Raw genomic sequence first — 19,124 nt, 5'->3', positions numbered from 1 at the left:
ACGGACCCCAGATCATCAACGCTGCCAGACATGAGGTAATTGCCTACTATTTTCCTTCCTTACAGGTACCTTGGCCATGTTCAGATTAATACTGTAATTCCATACTATCTCATTTATATTTAGAATTTCTTGATCACTTTCAATCTGATGCTGTAAAAGACATATTTGTAGTTTGTCACTAGTACCATTACAGTATAGGAATACTGTACATGGAAAGTATGCCAAAACTACCATTCTCTTCTACCCTGCAATGCTGGTGTTCAGCTAAAACACTTCTCACTTACTCAGTTTTTCCAGGAATGTGACTGACATTAATAACTACACATTCTCATAGCCCACAGAAATTCTGCTGGAAGCTGTCTGGACTAAACAGAGAAGACTGCGTGGCATAAGTGTAAAAAATACAAAGAATCGTGCTCGCTGCAGAGTTTTTGTTTTGATAGTCTTCCTAATCCAAACCATATTTGATCAGGCACAACAAGCACAATGCATCAAAAAGTTATTGACTAAAACAGGCCACAGAGAGGACAGCAAAATCTAAGAACAGTCTATAATTCGGTACAAACTTAGAATATTGACTTCAGTCATTCTAATGTTAAGCCATTAGAGTGATTTATTAATCTTCCCCGTCAGATTGTTTAAAGACACCTGAAGTGAGAGGGAAATGGAGGCTACCATATTTATTTTCTGAAAAGTGTACCCGAGGAAGATTCCGGTGTTTAAAATGGGACAGAGAGGCGTGTTCCCTGCTAAGGGACATGCGTGTGTTCCCTCCGCACCACTCATCCTCACTACATTTCAAAGAGGCCATACAGAGAAACTATGTAATCATTACTGAATGAATCAGTGTTTTCCAAATCTGTCCTCAAGTATCAACAATGTGTATTAACTACCTGCAGGAACATCCCCAAAATATGTACTGCTGGAGGGACTTAAGAACAAGTTTTGGAAACAGTGTAATAAATTAAAACATAACAGAAAAAAGACAAGAACACATTTTATTCAAAATACATAGCCATTACTGTCACAGGGGACTGTTTATTAAGTAGTGGTTATCTGATAACAAATGTCACTTTTATAATGCCAAAACCATAAAAGGGCAATCAGATTCTGTTTCATGTTGATCAGTGCCACGATCACTGTACTATGTTCATTCTAAACTGGCAATACAAAGCTCCATTCACTCCTCTGCCTTCCCCCAGCCTTTCACAGGGTCAATCATTTTCTGTTTTATCAGATTCCCGTCTCACTGGGCAGAAATGGCCCAGCGCATTCTTGGATTTCCACTTTCTTGTCTGGCCACTTCCACTGTCTGCTACTCAATTCTGATTCTGATTCTGAAATACTGACTTCTCCATGCCCACTGTTTAAGTAACACAATGTTCTGTTCATGGACCACTTCTCCATAAATAACAGGGTTGTGGAGTCGGTACAAAAATCATCCGTCTCCAACTCCTACTCCTTAGTTTTTGAAACCACCGACTCCAACCCAAAATGGCTCCGGCTTCGACTCCTTAGTCTAATACTTACCAGAACTAGGGATTTGGTACAAAAATCATCCGGCTCAGACTTCTCAGTTTATGAAACCACCGACTCCAAGTACCCAAAATTGCTCCTACTCCGACTTCTCAACTCCAACTCCACAGCCCTGATAAATGCTCAGTCTGCAGCCTTTCATACACTCATTTGACTTTACCATCACTTTTAAATACGGATGACACCAGATCTATCGCTCAGATCCTAAACTCTCCACCCTTTGCCTCGACGTTCCATGTGCTCATTCTTCATTGCCGCTAAGCTTAACTCATCCTTAGAACTACTCAGGGATGCAAATAGTTTCCAAGATTGTCCCAAGGAGTTCTGAACATCTATTGATTGGAATGGCTACAATCGGGGATGGTGCAGCAATGAGAAGCCAGACTAAGGGCTTGTTCACACTAAGAGCGTTTCCGGGTTTTTTAAGCCCCGGCAATTTTGAAAATCTCCCTAAAAGCACTTGTGCAATTATGACCTATGAGAGTGTTCACATATGAGCGGTTTGATTCCGATCCGCTCACCAAAGCACTGCCTGTACCATTTTCGGGGTGATTTGCCTCAATGGAAGATATAGGGAAATCGCAAAATGCTTGAAAAAGCTCTTTGTATAGCTATTTCCCCAACGCTTTCATGAATACATTTTATTTATTCATTTCCGGGTGAAAGAGTTCACTTCCTAACTAATGTCAGGAAGTGGAAAAACAGATTCGCTCTGCAAAAGCTCTTAGAAAAGCGCTTTATAAAAAAATTGCAACACGCAGGTAAGCACCAGGAGGCGTTAAAAAAAAAAAAAAAAAAAGCTCAAAATAATTGGTGGCGTCAGGGATTTCGATTTTAGATGTGAACAAGGCCTTAGGCAAGAAAGTATCAAACATGAAGCAAGTTTACCAAATACCAATGTAAGTCTATGATAAGTGCTAACAAGCTTGTTTACTGCACACTTTTGTAAATCACCTGGATTTCATTTTGAAAACACACACTGCAACTTTCAAAAAGACAGATAAAAAACAAAAGCAGGAAATAACTTCTTCCCTTCTTGTTGCAGAGATACAACAATCCCACCTTTGACAGTTATCAATAACACATGGGCCTCATTAGATGATATATCTTCCTCAAAAATGAACTAGAAATCACTCCTATGACAGTTATCCCTGGTACAGATAATGTATTAGAAGATTTGTCACCAACTCCTGTTCTAGTGACATCTAACATTTTGGAACTCCCCTCTCTTTTGACCTGGTGCCAAATGTCATAGCGACAAGATCTGAAGGGATATCTCACCAGATGGGACACAGCAGTGAAAAAGCAGTTCCAAACCTTCAAAGTAATATAAATGGCTAGAGATTCCCTTTAATCTCTTCTACTTAGAAGAGAACTCTCTTTTCCTAGCATCATTTGGCCTGGGTGAGAGGAATTGTGGGTACAGTTGTCAAATTCCCCAAAGAGGAGGTCATTATTGAATCCGCATACTTGCTGCTGGACATGCTTCTACCATACTTCTGCTTTACAGCCTCCAGCTGAAACCATTTTATAATCAAATACAATAGAATCCCTTTATAGTAAACCCCAAAAGACTGGGTAAAGTAGTTTACTATATCAGAAGTGAATGATATTAGAAATTTTAATACTCAAGCACATAAAGTATACTATAGTACTGTATTTTAATTCCGTAAATAATTGGGAGTCATTTTTTTCTTTTCAATGCTTCAGCAAGTGAGCAAAGACATCATCTAAGCTAGATCAAAAACGCACAGTGCTCAATATGCTGGGATTTGCAGGCAATAATCATGTATCAGCTTGCATAGGAATCATAGGTCTCACTAGTTAATGCAGGTACAGTACTTATAGTGTGCTCCTCTGTCCACATTTCTGAGCAGCCTGGATGGTGGTTAAGTTGCAGAAAATTCACAAGTGAGTCACAGATGACAGGAAGTTCCCTCAGTAATCGGGCAGCAGCTTACACAGGAAGCATATGTCTCATTGGCTGGCGCTTTTGAGGCATACATGTAATTAACCACCCTGGCGTTCTGATAAGATCGCCAGGGAGGCTGCGGGAGGGTTTTTTTTAAATTAAAAAAAAACTATTTCATGCAGCCAACTGAAAGTTGGCTGCATGAAAGCCCACTAGAGGGCGCTCCGGAGGCGTTCTTCCGATCGCCTCCGGCGCCCAGAATAAACAAGGAAGGCCGCAATGAGCGGCCTTCCTTGTTTTGCTTACACCGTCGCCATAGCGACGAGCGGAGTGACGTCATGGACGTCAGCCGACGTCCTGACGTCAGACGCCTCCGATCCAGCCCTTAGCGCTGGCCGGAACTTTTTGTTCCGGCTGTGCAGGGCTCAGGCGGCTGGGGGGACCCTCTTTCGCCGCTGCTCGCGGCGAATCGCCGCAGAGCGGCGGCGATCGGGCAGCACACGCGGCTGGCAAAGTGCCGGCTGCGTGTGCTGCTCTTTATTTGGCGCAAATCGGCCCAGCAGGGCCTGAGCGGCAGCCTCCGGCGGTGATGGACGAGCTGAGCTCGTCCATACCGCCCAGGTGGTTAAAGGGAACCTTAACTGTAAAAAAAATGAGTTTTACTTACCTGGGGCATCTACCAGCCCCCTGCACCCATCCTGTCCCCTATGGGTGTAATGCATAAAATTTTACGCATTACAACCGTAACGCGTAAAAATGTACTTATTGATGTCTGCAATAGCTTCTTGCACCAGCAGGGATTCGTAAAAACATACGCATGGCGGCCGGCCGACTCCCAGTCGGCAAAAACGAAACAAGCTGGCAGCGGGGGACCAGAGGAGTCATGAGTTACTGCGAGGGCACAGGATGGCTGCAGGGGGCTGGTAGATGCCTCAGGTAAGTAAAACTCATTTTTTTATACAGTTAAGGTTCCCTTTAAGGCACTGGAAAATTTGGGTGCAGGGTAAAGCAGAAAAACAGCTCAACCTGCTCCTGCAAAAGTCCCGGAAGCATTAATTACTATTCCCCCTCTAGGCCACCGTGGACACTGGGGTAACACACAATTCGGCTTCCAGCTATTATTGATGGCCGAATTACACGTTTTTATTTTTTGTTTGTTTTGGATTTTTTACGGCCTATGGTCGTGTCCAAATATCCAGCACCGTTTGCCCAATTCACTTTTGAGGTAATTCACGTAGGCCCAGAGTAGTGTGCAGATAGTAAGCAGGCTACAAGTTGCTGCCAGCCTGCCCACTGCTCATGGGTCCTTGACTGACGAGTTGACACATGCGCTCGGCTACTTTCCACTATAGCCGGGCACCGAAAACCGCAGGAGCCAAAAAAAAAAAAAAAAATATGTTTTTACTATAACAGAAGTTCTACTATATCCGGGTGTACTGTACCAGGCATTACTCCCACATACTTATAATGGTGCTTGATAGGTACCTGTACATTTCGTTTACTATACCAAAATTTTACTATATCAAAGCTTATAGTAACAAGATTATACTGTATAAAAGATTCCCATATACCCCCCTGCCATACCTCAACCCCCCCCCCCCAGCTAGTCCAATCACCACTCTGGTACATCAAAATTATTAATGATTTTCTTTACACCATCATCCTCTGTTCAGAGTTAGAAGCAAACACAGGTATGAAACACACATTGTAGTGCCCTCGCCCAGCAATCTTGCCACCACTATAATCCCTCATACCATGCAGAGCACATGTACTCAGCATGCTGTGTTGTCTATTCAATCAATTACCACATCTCTTCACATACATCTGGCATCTAACATACCCATCAGTTGCTGCCCATCGATGTCATTTGGTGTGGTTATGTTAAGTCACCTAACCACAATAAAACTAAAACCATGGCGATACAGTGGCAAACAGAGATGGACAGTGATTGACCAAAGACAGGAGGGCCCAATGGCTAGAAAAGGAGTAGTGACTATGCCAAACACCCCAAAATGCACCATGTGCTCTGCATGTTGTCAGGGTCAGTTTGTTTTCAATTTGGTCCAAATAAAACCCCCTCAGTTTATATTTGCATATACTGTATATGCTACTTGATCAACTGCAAACTTCTACAGGAGGCCAATAGTTAATAACAAAACAATAATAAAAAACATTTGTAAAAAGTGCTTTTCTCCCATAGGACCCACAACACATAGCGCAGTCAGGGAAATAGACATACCAGCCACATATCACAATGCAGAAGCGTAGCACAGGTTCATTTGATGGCTGCAGACAACATATATGCCATTAGTTCAGCTGTTTACATCTAAGAATTGCCTCCTCTTAGGAAGTACAATGCTAAAACTCACACTCATGTCCACCTACATAACTGTATGGTACTGTGTGGTGTTCTTTAGCATGAGCAGAGTTGTGTACACTGGGAACACATTTTTCTAGTTAATTGTATTTCCACTACTTTTGTTAAAAAAAACTGACTTTCCTCCATTTTTCTTTATGTATTGCAAGGATTAAATGACAAACCTTTTTCAGCTTAATGGCTTTGTTTTGTTTTTTGTTTTTTTTTAATATATAAAACCTAATACTGTGGGCACATCTGGCTACCTATACTGGGGGAAGGGGCTAAGTAATACTGGGGGCACATCTGCTATCTATACTGAGGAGGGGGTATCTATACTTGGGGTGCACCAGCTATCTATACTGATAGACAGACACAGAATATTTATATCATGCTTTTCTCCTGGCAGACTCAAAGTGCCAGAGCTGCAGCCACTAGGACGTGGGAGTCTTGCCCAAGGTCTCCTACTGAATAGGTGCATCTGCTACAAGCACAATTTGGGGAGGGGAGGTGCATTTTGGAATCTATCTCTGGTGCTGTAGAATTTTACACCAGCCCTGACTATACTGCTAACAGAGTACAGAGAGCACTTGCTAAGGCTGCAAGGAGCCAAACGGCATATATCTGATGCATTTCCTCATCACCTAGTGATGGTCATGTCTAGGAGAAATGATGGAGAGGCACGTGATCAGTTTGGTCAGGTGATATGCAAGTCTCTGATTTGCTAGTAATGATCACGTGCCAAAGCAGGATGTGATCACATCAAATCAGAGCTTTGCAAATCCGTCAACTGATCAAACTAAGCACATGCTTCTCCATGAGTTCTTCAAGACATGACCATCACTATTCATCACAGATGATCTTTGTTTTGTTTACTGTTGTAAGTATTCACAGCCTATACCCTAACTGGGTGATCCGCACCAATTGCAGACCCTTATCTAGTATCCTAGCTTACATCTCCCATATCCTAAACTGAAATGCTGACTGTCCTCTTGTTGTTGACCATTTCCCAGTATCTTGTATACTCTTGTATTCTCCTTTCTGTGCACCTGTTTTGATTTATTTTCATTATCTACTTTACATCTTCTGCAAGCTGAAATCTGAACTCATCCCTTCAGTTACTGACCAGTCCCTGCACCTGCTTTATGTCTCCCAAACTTAATTTTCATACTATCCTGGTCTCACCTCGTGTCCAGCATCTCAGCATCTGGTTGACTGGTTCCTGTCATATGAGAATGGTACAATCTAATCATTTATAGAACACAGCCAGTGTCCTTGACTGACACAGCGAAGGAGAGAAAATAACTGGATGGAAACAATTTTCTCAGGTATTTACTATAGTTTTTCCCAAAGACATGCTGACCCAGGGACAATTTTCTCCTCCGTAGTCATGAACAGGCACGCTTGTCTAATGAAAACATAAATGTGTATGAAAAAAGTAACATTAGAAGAATCTCCCAGCAGCAAAGATATTTCTGTACCTTCAACTGCCATCCAGTGTATAGCCGAGCCCAATCAGGTTGCACATGTGTGCACGGCAAGCAGATTTTTCGCGGGGTCCCATCGTTAGATTCCCTCTGCTGCGGAGGACAGAGGCTTCCCCCTCCCCAGGTAATTAGCCCTAGGGGCATTTTATTCCCTTCAGGTACACTTTAAATACTTCGATTTTAGCATATAATTGTGCATTTAAATATATGGACTTGTTAGAAGATCACTAAGTTTTCAGCATTTTCTGCTAGGAAAGTGTTTTATAGTTGGAATTTCTTAACAGTGAGGGTCACACTGTAGTCAGGACTGACTCGGCCACTTACATACCTAATATTTAACTCCTTTAAAGGGACTCCGAGCAGTGCAGAAACTATGGAAAGATGCATATCATTTTAAAGCTCTCTTTCTCCTCTTTCCAATGATATATAAACCGCTGCCCTACGTCTTTTAGTTTTCGCTATTTTCGCGATTGAAATTGCCGCGACCGCGATTTCGATCGCGAAAATAGAGAAAACTAAAAAGGTGTAGGGCAACGATTTAGGTGTCGTCAGAAAGAGGAGAAAGAGAGCTTTAAAATGATATCCATCAAGCCATAGTTATATTGTATTACACAGGACGACACTTTCCCCAGTGTCAGCAGCTCCATTCTGCTGAATGCAGCTGCTGACTTTGACAAAAAGTCGCCCTGTGTAATACAATATAACTATGGCTACGCCTTTTAGTTTTCTCTATTTTCGCGATCGAAATCGTGGCCGCGGCAATTTCAATCGCGAAAATAGCGAAAACTAAAAGGCGTAGGGTGGCGGTTTATATATCATTGGAAAGAGGAGAAAGAGAGCTTTAAAATGATGTGCATCTTTCCATAGTTTCTGCACTGCTCGGAGTCCCTTTAAGGCAGACAAAGAAAAAAAAAGGAACACAGCATAGTTATTTGTGTGCTAGGCACTGTACATACACATGTCTATCTCATCATGTCACTTTGGGTATCCTTTAAGTTCATTGGTAACAGAGGATGACATAATGATGTCATAATAATTATAAAAACCAGAAGGGTACAAACTTCCAGGTACTATAAAGCAATCAGAAAAGACCTCACAGTACTCATGTCACCTGCTCTGACTTCACAAAGAAAGGATAACATGCTATAAAAAGCAGTGCAAACTGAGCTGTTAGAATTCCAACTGACACATATAAGAAACCAAAGCAAAGTCGACTTTTGCGCCCCCAACCAACACATTTAATTTCCTAGTTATATTTTAGTGCAAGAGAGGGCACTAATGTCAGCCTGGTTTTGAAACCTTAATTACTATTGCAATAAATGTACAACTTACATTGTAATAAAATCATTACACAGTTACAACTGTGTTAGCACATGTTATTTTCCCTGCTTACCACAAGGTGGTACAGGTTGTTCAGAAGATTTATTGTTTGTTTATTTTTACACACTGGTCTGTAGTCACTGTAGTCTGTAGTCATTCCTCTGTAATGTCTGATTGCGCTGCCCGGAAGCTCCCTTCCACACTGAGTAGCACGCATGCTCAGTGTGAAGTTAATGATGCTGCTGGAGATAAAATACGAAATATCTCCGCTCCACCACCTCTTACACTCCCTAAATTTTTTAGGGTAGGGAGGGGACCCCCTGAACGACCACTATGGCAAATTGCAGACCCCGAGACCCGCTGGTTCAGGAGATAGATTACAGAAACCTATCTCCTGAACCAGCGGGTCTCGGGGGCTGCAATTTGTCATAGAGGTCGTTCACGGGGTCCCCTGCCTACCCTGAAAATTTGGGGAGTGTAAGAGGTGTGGGAGCGGAGATATTTAGTATTTTACCTCCAGCAGCATCATTCTATAGGAAATGTGGCCGCACAGTCTCCTACTGCGCATGCGGGGCAGCGCAAATCCTCAGGCAGCATAATCAGACACAACACCTCCTCAGCTGAGGAAATAAAGAAAGGGTCCATTTTTACATGTAAACATTACTGCTTTTTATGTTAGTCATTAGTTGTGCTCTCATAGGAAATAAAGTAAATAAACTTACTTCAGGGACAGAGACTTTTATGCGAAAATGAGCTGTGATCACTGTGATTGTATCACAGTGATTTCAATGTCCTGACAGAGAGACGGAGCTCTGCTGTCAGCATGACAGAAGATCGAACGGGTTGCAGTGTTGTGGCATCCGTGCGGACGATGGAAACGACGAGTGCGCAGAATGCGGAAGTTGAAATCTATGCCCTGGCAGAAATAAGCAGACACAAAATGGGCCTAGATTTCAACTCCCACCATCCAAGAGCAGTTAAAGGGGTTCTTTCACGAATGAGGAAAAAAATAAAAAGTGGTTTATGCATAAACTATTAAACATCCTTGTAAAATAGTGTAAAAAGTTTTTTTTTTTAAATGAATGGTTTCATCAATATAACATGTATTGTAAATAGTAATGGATGACGGCTAGGAGGCTAATCCATTTGTTAGGGGTGGGTTTTTTTTACTTTCTTTTCACAACCATAACTGCTGCCTACATAGTTTTCAGTGGTATAACCCACTTGTAGCAGGAATCGCCATTATAACCCTAATAGCTGAGCTCCGCTGAGCTGCTGAATATGTGTTTACATTGTTGCTAGGCAACCAGACCCTGGGTGCAGAGACTCCTTTGTGAAGAGTCATAAGCTGCAGGGAGAATCAGTCCCATCTACACCATATGATTCTTTGTCAGATTCGATTCATTGATTTGATTCAATCTGACATGTCCGATTCATGATTCGATTCAATTTGATTCAAATTGAATCGAATCATGAATCAGACATGTCAGATTGAATCAAATTAAATCAATGAATCGAATCAAATTGAATCGAATCTGACAAAGAATCATATGGTGTAGATGGGACTGATTCTCCCTGCAGCTTATGACTCTTTTCACAAAATGAGTCTCTGCAGGGGTCTGGTTGCCTAGCAACAATGTAAACACATACTCAGCAGCTCAGCAGAGCTCAGCAGTTAGGGTTATAACTGGGATTCCTGCTAGAAGTGGGTTATACCACTGAAAACTATGTAGGCAGCAGTTATGGTTGTAAAAGAAAGTAAAAAAAAAAAAAAAAAAACACCCCTAACAAATGGATTAGCCTCCCAGTCCTTCATATGTCACTATTTACAATACATGTTATATTGTTGAAACCATTTATTTAAAAAAAAAAAAAAAAAACTTTTTACACTATTTTAGAAGGATGTTTAATAGTTTATGCAACCACCACTTTTTATTTTTTTCCTCATTCGCGGAAGAACCACTTTAAAGAGACACTGAAGCGAGAATAATTCTCGCTTCAGAGCTCATAGTTAGCAGGGGCACGTGTGCCCCTGCTAAAAACGCCGCTATCCCGCGGCTAAACGGGGGTCCCTTCACCCCCAGACCCCCTCCGCAAAATCAACGACCAAATTGGTCGTAGATTTTGCTGCTCCTAGAGGCAGGGCTAACGGCTGCAGCCCTGCCTCTAGTCGCGTCTATCAGCGGCGCATCGCCGCCTCTCCCCCGCCCCTCTCAGTGAAGGAAGACTGAGAGGGGCGGGGGAGAGGCGGAGATACGCGCTTACAGACGCACGTGGGGCAGGGCTGCGGCGGCTAGCCCTGCCTCAACCAGGAAGAGATCCCCGGCTGCACGGAGGGGATTTCGGGGGGTAAGGGACCCCCGTTTAGCCGCGGGATAGCGGCGTTTTAGCAGGGGCACATATGCCCCTGCTAACTATGAGCTCTGAAGCGAGATTTATTCTCGCTTCAGAGTCTCTTTAAGGAACTGCGCTTTGGGTCCTATGGGAGAAAAGCACTTTACAAATATTTTTGTTGTTGTTGTTGTTGATAAAGGCAATAAGGAAACCAATTCTTTAAGCGACGGTCAAGTCTCCTGCAAGCTGCTGTCACTTTTCATCTTCCCACCCTGCCAAGTGAATGGACCATGTGGCCAAGCTGAGGGGAGGATGTGACATGAGGCATAGGAGACCCTTCCCCTCTGCAAAAGCAGATGCGAAGAAGGGAGCAATGCAGGTGGAAGGCAGAAGCTGCACTACTCTCTATACTTTTGGCAGCCTGCCCAGTGACCACCAGTTCTGCCAACCCACCCTCATGACCAGAGAAACGAAAGATCTTGTGACTCACTACTTATCACTCAGTAGCTGTCAGTACTTGTCACCCACCAGCTGTAGCTGCTCATGATACACTTCCTGTAACTACTACTGTTACTTCTCATAACTCACTAACTATTACTTTTAATAAATTTGTTACCTGTCATTGCTCATCACCCACTATTATCTGTCAATACTTGCCACCTATCATTATCTGTTATTACACTCATCACAGACTACCTGTCACTACTTGCTCATCACCCACAACCTGCCACTGCCATCACAGACCACCCATAAATATTCTACGCCTGCCACCATAATCTAACGATCACTGACTGCCTGTCATTAGAATCTACCAATCACTACCTGTCACTAGAATCAATCACTAATAGACCATAATTATCACAGTTTGCCTGTATCTGGTATTATTTGCATGTGATTGAGAACATCATTATTATTTTTGATTTTTAAGTGCCAACATATCATGCAGTGTTTTTCACTAGCAATGTCTGCATGTCATTGATATCAGCTCATTATTGGTATTATCTGCTTGTCATTCCTGATCTCTGCACTTGATTGATATCTGCTTATTGTTGGTAAAACTTGCCCTAAAGGTAGCCATACACTGGTCTATTTGCCATCAGATTCGACCAACAGATAGAATCTGATCAGAGAGGGATCGTATGGCTACATTTACTGCAAACAGATTGTGAACCAATTTCAGCCTGAAACCGTTCACAATCTGTTGTGGTGGTGGTGGTGCTGCCGCCGCTCCCCCCGCCCGCATACATTACCTGCTCCGCCGGCGCGACTCCAGTCCCCAGGTCTCCGCTGTCTTCTCCGCTCTGGTCTCCAGGTCCAGCATGCTGTACTTCTTCCTGCCCGGCAGGAAGTTTAAACAGTAGAGCGCCCTCTACTGTTTAAACTTCCTGCCGGGCAGGAGGAACTGAAGCATGCCGGAGCCCAGCGCGGACACGGAGCAGCGGTGACCGGGGGAAGTCGTGCCGGCGGAGCAGGTAATGTATGCGGCTCTATTGCGTCGGTCGTCGGGTACTCGAACGCCGCTAGCGACGCGCTGACTAGCCGCGGGCGATCAACGGTAATTTTCCGCACGGAGCGATCGGATGAAATGGATCGAAATTCGGCGTGTAGCGCGAACGATTGGCAGCAGATTCGATCCCAGTGATCGAATCTGCTGTCGAAACGGCGGCAAAGCGGGCCAGTGTATGGCCAGCTTTAAGGTTCGTACACACGTCAGACTTTACAAGCTTGTAAAGGTCTGACGTGTGAATGTAGTTTTAGGAAAGGATAATCAAATACGCCTATTGTCTGTAAAGCCCAATCTACACGATACGATTCTTTGTGCGATTCGATTACGATTCTATTTACGATCCAATTAAAGAGAACCCGAGGTGGGTTTGAAGAATATTATCTGCATACAGAGGCTGGATCTGCCTATACAGCCCAGCCTCTGTTGCTATCCCAAACCCCCCCTAAGGTCCCCCTGCACTCTGCAATCCCTCATAAATCACAGCCACGCTGCTGACAAACAGCTTGTCAGAGCTGGCTGTGTTTATCTCTATAGTGTCAGTCTGCTGCTCTCCCCGCCTCCTGCAGAACTCCAGTCCCCGCCTGCATCCCTTCCCTCCCTGCTGATTGGAGGGAAGGGACGGGGGCAGGGACCGGAGCTATGCAGGAGGCGGGGGAGCAGCTGAGACTGACACTACAGATGTAAACACAGCCTCACAGCATGGCTGTGATTTATGGGGGATAGCAGAGCGCAGGGGGACCTTAGTGGGGTTTGGGATAGCAACAGAGGCCGGGCTGTATAGGCAGATCCAGCCTCTGTATGCAGATAACATTCTTTAAACACACCTCGGGTTCTCTTTAAATCCAACATGTCCAATCGGGATTCGATTCGATTTGTCATTGAAAAACAATGGCAAATCGAATTGAATCGAATCCTGATCGGGCATGTCGGATTTAATCGGATCGTAAATAAAATCGTAATCAAATCGCACAAAGAATCGTATCGTGTAGATGGGGCTTAAGGGTTGAACACAGTCTATCGGATGAGCAATGGTATTTGCACACCATTGAACATACACAGATAAGAACAGACCTTTGGCATGCAATAAAGTTAACAGTAATCTCACTTCTCTGTTCTCTCTTCAACAGAGGCAAATCCATCCAACACATGTACTGTTCCTGTCTTATGCGTGGTACACACTATTCAATTTCCCATCAGATAGATGGGTCAATAGATCATTTGCAACAGATCCGATTTCCGATCGTTTTTCTGATCACCTCTATGCAAATTAATCAGAAAACCTATTGGAAATCAGATCAGACCTGTTGGAAATTATATATTCGACCCATCTATCTGACAGGAAACTGCATGGTGTGCACCAGGCTTTAGATCAATACTATTCATTTTCTTCCTAAACCTGGGAACACATGACACAATTTCCCATCCGATTGACGGGTAATCTGACAGAAAGTTGTATCACGAGTACATGTCCGAACTGCTCCCAATCAACAAAGGAATCGATTTTCTGATAAAAACTTTCCAAAATCAATCCCTTTATTGATCGGAAACAGATTGGATAGGTCAGAAATAATCATCCGATCGAAAGTTGCTTCCTGTGTTTCCAGCAGAAGGCCTCTTTCACAGTGCGACGTTAAAGTCGCACGTTAGAAAATGTTTTAACGCAGAATAACGGTGCACACGTTGCGTTTGTGTGTAACATGAATCGTTATTAGAAAGTGCTGCATGCTGTGCGTTATACACATTATTAGCTGCGTTGGACTGTTTGCACATTCTCAGTAATAACTTGGAAGCATACTTTTCATTGTCTGTATGCTCTACTGGAGAGTGTAATGGTTAAGGGCTCTGCCTCTGACACGGGAGACCAGGGTTCGAATCTCGGCTCTGCCTGTTCAGTAAACCAGCACCTATTCAGTAGGAGACCTTGGTCAAGACTCCCTAACACTGCTACTGCCTATAGAGCACGATCCTTGTGGCTGCAGCTCTGGCGCTTTGAGTCCGCCAGGAGAAAAGCGCGATATAAATGCTCTGTGTTTGTTTGTCTGTGTGTTTGTACTGTATGCGACGATAACGGGGCATTATGTTGCGTTGTGGCTTTTTTGGGGCATTGCAATTTGCGTTGCGACTTTAACGTTGCATCAAACGCAATGTCCTACTGTGAAAGAGGCCTTAATGTATTAGATGAAATTATAACAAAACAACTTAAAGCGGACCCAAACCAAACATTTTTTTAATTAAAAATATTTAGTTGTACCACTCTGACACATACAAAGATAAATAAACACTCCTTCAAACCTGTGAGCATTTCAGTGCATGCTTTTCACCCTTCTCTTTTTATATCTAGGGTTATACTGGGGGCAGCCATTAGCAATTCCTCCATTGCCAGACACCATCTACTCCAGCAGTTTGCCGGAAAAATCCCGGCAATTTGAAATGAAGGGAGGGGTTCCTCCAATAAATGTAAAATATTTTATATTTGTCATCATGCAGCTGAAAAAAAGCTGCTATTTATTATTATAATTTAGAAAATAGATTTTATTTCTGAAATCTTGTATTTTTAGTTTGGGTCCACTTTAACTTGTAGTCTTCACCACTGGGAATAGGAGGCACGGATCTACGCAGCTCTGATCATGTGCGTAGCCTGGGAGTTCTAATTGATGGGAATTTAAACTTCAGAACTCAAATTTCTGCTGTGGTGAAATCATCCTATTTTCACCTGAAGAACATTGCAAAAATCAAGCACCTCATCCCCCCAGAAGATCTGCCAACCTTAGTCCACGCCTTCATCACATCCCGAATGGACTACTGCAATGCTCTCTACACTGGCCTTCCAAAAAAGGTCTTGTACCGCCTACCGCTGATACAGAATACTGCTGCCAGACTGCTAACCAACCAACCCCGTCACTGCCACATGACGCCAGTCCTACACTCACTTCACTGGCTACCTATAGAATGGAGGGTCCTATTCAAGATCGGCCTACTGACATTTAAATCCCTGAATAATCTGGGCCCTGGATACATGAAAGATATGTTGCAGCTGCGTAGCAATCCCCGCATTCTCAGATCCACAGGTTCTACTAATCTAGTCATACCCAGAGTCCACTTGGAAACTTTTGGTCCCAGAGCCTTCTGTCATGCTACCCCTATGTTTTGGAACTCCCTACCTCAACATATCAGGCCAGCTCCATCCCTGGCCGTGTTTAAATCCAGACTGAAAACCCACCTGTTCAGTTTGGCATCTGCAGAATTATAACTTTTGTTGTGTGAATACTTCATCCTACTACCAATTACTGAATCTGAGAGACCATAAGCGCTTTGAGTCCTATGGGAGAAAAGCGCTATAGAAATGTTATTGTATTGTATATCTGGGCACTTCAATTTACTTCCACACCCCAAAATATAAAGGTAAGTTAATTGGCTTGACCCGAAAATTGGCCTGGAAAACTGATTTTTACACAGATAATTTACTTTGAGCTAGAGGCAGATAGAAGAACTATAAAGTCAATAGAAATGGTTGATGGTATGCTTATATTTTTGACTTGAGGCAGACGTTGTTACTTTAATGCATGTTTATGCAGCTTTGATCTTGACCAATCAAAATCATCAGCTACTGCATTTGATTGTTCCAATTCCAAGCTGCATAATATTAACAGAATCGCTGCATCATCTCAAAATTACTAGCATCTCATACTGCCATCTTCAAAAGCCAATAAGGAGCTTGGAGACAGGTTCTTAATCATATGATATATTATGCTAGGTACACACATTGCATTTATGCAGTCGATAGATGCATTCGATCATTTCTAACAAGTCCAATATTACTTTTGATCATTTTACTGCTTGATTTCTCAAAGAAGTGAATGGAAATCAATAAGAAAAGATAAGAGAATTAAGTGGGAAATCGAGCTGAAAAACGAATTTAAAAAAAAAAAAAAAAAAACACGAACGGGAAACTGACTGAAAAATAAACGCATCGTGTGTACCGAGCATAAGACTGTAGCTCTGCTTTAGCCTTCATTTATACATGTCTGGCCATTATGCTCAACACTTCACCAATCCTGACTGGTCAAATTCCAAACGGCATGCAATTTGTATGAAATCTGCAAGCAAATGTGACTTTTAGCTCCTTAACCATCTGCAGTTCCCCCTTCTTGGATGGTATCACACTTCTAAAACAAGCTAGCACATTGGAAAACAAGAATCAATACCTTTTAAGTTTTGTACTTTCCACAATTGTTACAGATAACATTAAATTACTGCGCATCAGTAGAAACTTCTGGATACTTGGCAACTATTCCAAAGAGCAAACACTCTAATCAGTGCCAACACTAGGCAAGCAGCTTGGTCAAGGCATAAATCTAGTACTGGGTAAGTGATCTAAAGTCTAGATCTGAAGAACTGGGCAAGCAGTCTGGCATGACAAACCTGGCACTAAGCAAGCACAATAAATATCTAGCACAAGGCAAGCAGCCTGGCAAGGCATAGTTCTCCAAGAAATGGGAAAGCAGCCTCGCAAGACATAGTTCTCCTAGAACTGGGCAAGGAGTTTGGCAAGGCACAAACCTGGCACTCAGCTAGCAGCCTGGCAATGCATAGTTCTTTTGGAACTGGACAAGCAGCCTGGCAAGGCATAGTTCTTCTGGAACTGGACAAGCAGCCTGGCAAGGCATAGTACTTCTGGAACTGGGCAAGAAGCCTGGCAAGGCATAGTTCTTCTGGAACTGGGCAAGAAGCCTGGCAAGGCATAGTTCTTCTGGAACTGGGCAAGAAGCCTGGCAAGGCATAGTTCTTCTGGAACTGGGCAAGAAGCCTGGCAAGGCATAGTTCTTCTGGAACTGGGCAAGCAGCCTGGCAAGGCATAGTACTTCTGGAAATGGGCAAGCAGCCTGGCAAGGCATAGTACTTCTGGAACTGGGCAAGCAGCCTGGCAAGGCATAGCACTTCTGGAACTGGGCAAGCAGCCTGGCAAGGCATAGTACTTCTGGAACTGGGCAAGCAGCCTGGCAAGGCATGGTACTTCTGGAACTGGGCAAGCAGCCTGGCAAGGCATGGTACTTCTGGAACTGGGCAAGCAGCCTGGCAAGGCATAGTACTTCTGGAACTGGGCAAGAAGCCTGGCAAGGCATAGTACTTCTGGAACTGGGCAAGCAGCCTGGCAAGGCATAGTACTTCTGGAACTGGGCAAGAAGCCTGGCAAGGCATAGTACTTCTGGAACTGGGCAAGAAGCCTGGCAAGGCATAGTTCTTCTGGAACTGGGCAAGAAGCCTGGCAAGGCATAGTACTTCTGGAACTGGGCAAGCAGCCTGGCAAGGCATAGTACTTCTGGAACTGGGCAAGCAGCCTGGCAAGGCATAGTACTTCTGCAACTGGGCAAGAAGCCTGGCAAGGCATAGTACTTCTGCAACTGGGCAAGAAGGCTGGCAAGGCATTGTTCTTTTAGAACTGGGCAAGCAGCCTGGCAAGGCATAGTACTTCTGCAACTGGGCAAGAAGGCTGGCAAGGCATTGTTCTTTTAGAACTGGGCAAGCAGCCTGGCAAGGCATAGTACTTCTGCAACTGGGCAAGAAGGCTGGCAAGGCATCGTTCTTCTAGAACTGGGAAAGCAGCTTGTGAAGGAATAGTTCCAAAACTGGGCAAGCAGCAAGAAGCTTGGCCAGGCATAAATCTGGTACTGGACTTGCAGGAGATGGACAACACTGGAGAAGCAGCTGGATAAGGCATGGGGCAATTTGGCAAGCAGCCCGAGAAGGCATACATCTGGCACTGGGAATGTATTCTATATGCTAGATAGCCAGCACTGGGCAAGATACTTGTAATAATTTGACACTAGTAGAGAGCTAGCTCTAGAATAAAATATTACTTTAGATACTAGATGCAAACAGCAGGTGAAAGCAGGTTATTGTAATTATCCTCCTCAGTCCAAGGCATCCCAAAAGCGTTCCACGGGACAACCAGACCTAACAACAGTTATCCAAAACAAAGTGCGTGCCAATCAGCCTGAATGGGATCGACAGTGAAATATTGCGATTAGAAATTATCACACAATTCCGAGGTAAACAATAACCTGTCCCTAAAGATCAGCAATTAGTCTGCCGCCCCAGCGCAGAGCTGTGCTATGTCCATGGCTAGCGCACAGCGCCCGGTGACGCTCTGTAGTGTGAGTGCTTTGTGCAGTAAGAAGTCAGTGCATGTAGCGCTCACCTGTGTCCGGTGCTTTCAGCTCCGGTCCCCCCTCCCCCCGGCATCATACCGAAGATCCACCGTGCTCTTCCCCTCTCCTCCGAGCAGCACTCGCACAGACAACACACAGCGCCGCTGCTAAGCACACAGGCAATGTCAGCGGGCCGCTTATTGGGTAGCGGAAGATCAGTTTGCGGTGTGAGGTGACCTGCGATTGGCAGAGCGCAGAGTGGGCGGGGTCGCCGTGAGCAGATAGTCAGGACAGTGTGGTAGTGGCTGTGTGTGCTTGCTGGTGGTGGGATTTGTATGGACAGTGGCTGTTGTGGACTGCTGATGACGTAGTTCTTCACTCACAGCTGAGCTTACCAGTGGTGCTGAGCTTCCCTATCTTTCTGATGTAGTCACCTCTCGCTTATTCATAGTCTACTCTACACTATTCTGTCTACTGCTGTTCTTGTTAAAGAGGAACTGTAACGACAAAACGGCCCCTGGGG

General features: G+C 44.0%; 1 protein-coding gene across 2 annotated transcripts in view; it reads right to left on the bottom strand.

Moving 5' to 3' along the window:
* TPST1 (tyrosylprotein sulfotransferase 1) overlaps positions 1 to 18,787 on the bottom strand; it is a 154,332-nt gene extending 135,545 nt beyond the window's left edge. The window contains exon 1 of one of the 2 annotated variants that reach the window (XM_068268592.1): positions 18,652 to 18,787. The gene's annotated coding sequence lies outside the window, so the exon portion shown is untranslated. The remainder of the gene's footprint in view (positions 1 to 18,651) is intronic. The other variant, XM_068268594.1, reaches the window with a different exon arrangement.
* Between the last annotated feature and the right edge of the window lie 337 nt (positions 18,788 to 19,124).

Source organism: Hyperolius riggenbachi, chromosome 2 (genome assembly GCF_040937935.1).
Source record: "Hyperolius riggenbachi isolate aHypRig1 chromosome 2, aHypRig1.pri, whole genome shotgun sequence".
Lineage (NCBI taxonomy): Eukaryota > Metazoa > Chordata > Amphibia > Anura > Hyperoliidae > Hyperolius > Hyperolius riggenbachi.
This window is presented reverse-complemented; position numbering and strand designations above follow the sequence as displayed.